Source organism: Montipora capricornis, chromosome 6, assembly GCF_036669925.1.
Source record: "Montipora capricornis isolate CH-2021 chromosome 6, ASM3666992v2, whole genome shotgun sequence".
In the NCBI taxonomy this organism is placed as follows: domain Eukaryota; kingdom Metazoa; phylum Cnidaria; class Anthozoa; order Scleractinia; family Acroporidae; genus Montipora; species Montipora capricornis.
Window position 1 is genome coordinate 68965274 of NC_090888.1, and position 5000 is coordinate 68970273.

Consider the following 5000-nt stretch of genomic DNA (forward strand, 5'->3'; position numbering starts at 1 on the left):
AAGAGCCCATCATAGGATTTGCAAACGTAGTCATTTTTGAATGAAAAAGCAATAAGTGATTTGAAGGAAACATGACTAAAAGCATAATCTAAGTGTACATCCTGTTATTTGATTGGTTCCGTGTGCTGATGAGTGGCACATAAGTACGTTATTATATGTTACATATATCATACAAGTGCCTTTAGCTCGCCTGTAATATTATAAACATCAGTTTTGAATTTTTCTTTAGCAACAATGGGATGTGCTTCATCATTTCCGCGAGTGCTCAAGTTTCAAATTGACGAGCAACGTGTCTCTGAGCTTTCATTGACGCTTCATCAGAAAGAACTCATTCGTAACTCGTGGAAATTGATTCAGACAAAACGAAGTGAAGTTGGAGTCAAGGTCTTTATAACGTAAGTCAATTCTATACGTACCCCTTAATACTATCTTGTGCCGGAGGACTAGCCGTTTATATCAGTTGAAAACATCATACGGTTTTCCAATCTGGAACTGAATTGTTTGCCCAAACAAGTCATTAGGAATATAGCGATATAGAGATATAGCAGACAACACTGAGCTATTGATGGATGCTGTCTCGTCGATGCCTTTTTATTTTTTTTCCTTAACCCAGTCGTGTAAAACTAAAATCGACGGAAAAAATCAAGATGATGCGTGTTAGGTAAAGTGTATTTTTCTTTCAAGCGAAGAAAACCTTACGCTGTCCGACAGCGTTTGATGAAGTCTAATAAAACCAACTTCGCTCACTTCTGTGTAATATATTCTACTACAGTCTTTTCAGTAAAATATGATTAAAATGATTGATTTTGAAGTTTGGCACATACACGACCCTTAGAAATCACGTTTCATTGTAAAAAAGGACGTTTTAATTGTATTTTCTTGCATTTGTAATGACAATGAAATCAATGCTAAAAAAAATCACAATATAAAACGTTGCAGCTTTCGGTAGACAGCTTTAAACCTGTTTGAGATCGCGACTCTTAATAAAAAACACCAAGTAAACGATTAGGTGAGATTTTCGGTGATTCTGCTCTAAAATAAATGTGTTAACACGAAATTGATTCGTGAATTTGCCCTTCCTAATGAATTAATAAGTCGCTCGAGGCGACATTATTGGATCAAAAGATAAAAAGGAAAAAAACGCAAGAATACCCTTTGAACATGATTTAGATCCCGATTCAAGCTTACACAATTTTCAGTGCTTACTGCATTTGATGTGAATCAATTGAGCTTTAGATCGTTCAGGAACAAGTTGGAAAATATTACTATTTTAAATTTCAATGAAATGAAAATAATCCTTTCAATCAGAAGGAAACGTGATTTTAAAATGAAAGCAAAATAAACATATCCTTTATTTTTCACACACGGGACCGTTTGGACTGACGTCAAAGAGGGGAACTGCGGTGTGAGGTCTTTGATATATGGACTTGAATATTGACTAGCTAGTATGAGAGTACGTCAGTTTGAGTGGGCTGCACTTAGCAAGTTTTCGCACTCGTGATCTTCCTTGAACGCCGAATCTCTGCGTGCAGGAGCTCAGATTAAGCTACTATGATTATGATTACAAACAAACATTAGATAAAATATCTTCTCCACACACATTCTCAAAAGTAACCGTTACATTTTCAAAGTTCTCTTATGTACGAAATAAAGAGATCTGGGTACTATATTAATACTGCTAACGTTCGAATTCATTGTATATCCAGGAGCTAAAGCTCTCTATGAATTCGAACGTTATAGCTGCAGTGAGAAGTTGTTACTATATTAGTAACAATCGACCACTGTCAATGCTTTCTTGTTATCAGTTAATGTCGTTTTTGATATTAATATAGTACCCATATCTCTTTTTTTCGTACATAAGAAAACTTTGAAAACGTAACGGTTACTTTTGAGAATATATGTAGAGAAGCATACGCCGAAACGTCAAGTTAATACAAAATGGATTTTTTAAAAATGTTTATCTCCGCTGTTTGTATTTCATTCTTAATTAAGGTACGATGGCCGAAAAGCAAGAGTTTATGCAATCTTCTATAGCTATTCAATTACCTTTTTACTTGTGACGGTTGAATAGGTGATGTGAGGCTAAAGTAAAATCTAGTCACAAGTTTTTTTGTATTTTAATACTGTTTGAATGAATCCCACTTGGTGTAAAGGCCTGTGAATGTCTTCTTCCGGTAGACAGATGTTCACCACAGCAAGGACAATGCTAATGAGTTTTTAAGTTTTCTAAATAGTCGACACGATAGCATTAAGTTTACTCTTGAATTCGAAGAAGACAATAAGATTCCATTTTTAGACATCCTTCTCAAACGCTGCCCTGACAACACTTTCTCTACATCTGTCTACCGGAAGAAGACATTCACAGGCCTTAATACTGTTTATTTGTTTTCATAGAGGATATTACATGGCGGCGCGGGGATACAAATTTTATCTTCAGCACGGATACGAATTTTATCTTCGAGTGCTGAAGATAAAATTCGTATCCCCAAGGGGCCATGTAATGTTCTGTTTATTATATAGATATTGATGAAATGTCCAGATTTAAACAACTTGTTTTACTCATTTTCGAAATGATGAAAAAGTGGTCACCAACCGCTAATGCGCCGATCAACTCGAAACTTCAAAATCCCCTTCCCAGGCAAAGCCTGGGCATTTGCACTTTTGAAGATTGGATCATTCAAATTCCCGCCCCCTCGGGCCAAAATGGTGTTCAAATGCCCTACCCTATCGTCAGATTCACGGTTTGTCATACCCTACTAAAGAACAATCGTCGTCGGCTCCAACTGTCTTTAATAAAGACCTTTTGAAGACCTTTTTTGTAAGCCAATCGCTCACAATTGCTACCGTGACATCTCTTCCTTTAAACTCTTCATCTCGTCCAAACACGTGTTTTATAACTTCGGCGCCCGAAAAAAAAATTCGTTTGAAACCTGACACTTCCGGTTCAATTTTCCCCACCCCGGGCACAGAAGATAGTCAAATGCCCGGGGTTTACCCGGGGGAAGGGATGTTGAAGTTTCGATTTGATCGGCGCATAAAACACGAAACAAGATATGAAAGTTATCAAAAACAAATCAAAAATGTTGCAATGAAAATGTAAATGTAGTAGAGAAGAATTATATTAAAGCACAAAAGTATCTTACAATGAAGAGGAAGCTCGCGTTTGATTGGCTAATTGTGTTCGTTACCATGACGACACCTATATTCTTAAATGTGAAAGATAAAAATGATATGTTCACTGCACGCGGTGAATATATGATTTTTTAATAAAAGGAAAAATTCTAGAATTTCATCATTACGTATGTTATCAAAAAGGCAGCCAAAAGGCTATACTTTTTAGTTCAGCTAAAAAGGGCCAAGATTCCCTGCAATGACTTAGGGTTATTTTACATCACTTGTGTAAGATCACTTTTAGATTATGCGATCCCTGTGTATTATTACTCACTCCCAAAGTATTTAGTTAATGAGCTAGAGCGAATCCAGAAGAGGGCTTTAAAAATCATGTGCCCTAGCCTCAGTTACGATGAAGCTCTTACTCACACGGAGATAGCGCCGCTTAGCGTCCACCACAGTAAAATTTGTGCCACGCTTTTCAACGAAATCCTAAGTGATTCAGATCATAGGCTACGGGCATTATTGCCGCCTTCACATCAGGCCTGCAAATATTCGCTTCGACGAACACGCAAATTTAACATTCCTAAAATAAACACGAAACGCGCAAGAAATAGTTTTATTATTAAGTCAAGTTTTAATATAAATACGGTATGAATTAATTTTAGATCTTGTAAATAGCTTTTCGAACGTAATAGTTCTTTATTATATAGCATTATTATATACTTAGGTAATTTTTATTATTTACATTTTAACAGTACGCAATTCAGCCCTTGGCTGCCATGTATTGTTTTCAATAAAATCTATCTATCTATCTATCTATCTATCTATCTATCTATGTATCTATCTATCTATCTATCTATTAATTACATCTACTATAAACAGTGACCTTACATTCTTCCGCATAGTCACATTTACTCTCGTAATGTGCTCTTATTCAAAATGACACACGCACACACACACAAACAAGCCTCCAGAGCATTTTGTTAATACAATACAAGAATATCAAACTGATAGTTTATTTAGAAAGGTGTTTTTATTGCTTTTAGACCAACACATGATCATTTCAGTCCTGGCTAAATGAGACAAGAAGTTCTCGGGAACGATCTGAACTCGCGCTCTTTTCACGAGAACATTTAATAATTGAACGTCTCTGACCTTCCTCAGATACTTTTTTACATACAACGATCGTTGCCTAGAAATAGATGTTCGCAGCGAAGCCCGCGTATAACTAAAAAATGCGTCCGACGGTTAACTTTCTAGTGTCAGTCAAGAAAACTTCATTATATACACTTTGTTCCAAAATGGCCGCCATTTTAGTATTCTTTTGTTTCCATGCAAATTGGCCCTTTTGGCTTCGTTCGAGGTTAAATATTCTTTTGAATTTTACGTTTGAAAGCGAGACCATAAGGGCCAATTTGCATGGAAACAAAGGAATACTAAAATGGCGGCCATTTTGGAATAAGGTGTATGGTTATAAAGGAAAGCATACGAGGGTTACGGTTATTGATCATGACGGTAAAGAGAAGTGCACCTCGCACCTGCTAGCCTGCGTAGCAAGCGTTTCCGTGCTGTTTCGGAGCAAAGGCCGCGCGAAAAATGGCGCGAGTAAGCGGGGAGGGGGGAGGGGTCCCCCCTCTTTCATTTTTTGCCTCTCGTTTCATTTCTCGCGCGGCCAAAAGCGAGAATCTCGTTCCTCGGTCTTTCTTTGCTCCGAAACAGCACGGAAACGCTTGCTACGCAGGCTACGCAGGCTACGCAGGCTACGCACCTGCTTATTTCGACAATTTAAGCAATTGTCAAATATCTACTAACGGTTATAGACCTTATTCATAAATGGCGGTCACATTTATAATTCTTTTGTCCGAGTGCAAATTAGACTACCAAGC

The 5000-nt window shown here is 37.2% G+C and overlaps 1 protein-coding gene across 1 annotated transcript in view; it reads left to right on the top strand.

The window, feature by feature from the left end:
• Positions 1 to 277: 277 nt before the first annotated feature.
• The window catches only part of LOC138050786 (neuroglobin-like), a 9869-nt gene continuing 5146 nt past the window's right edge, over positions 278 to 5000 (top strand). Inside the window, exon 1 of the mRNA XM_068897073.1 lies at positions 278 to 395. The gene's annotated coding sequence lies outside the window, so the exon portion shown is untranslated. The remainder of the gene's footprint in view (positions 396 to 5000) is intronic.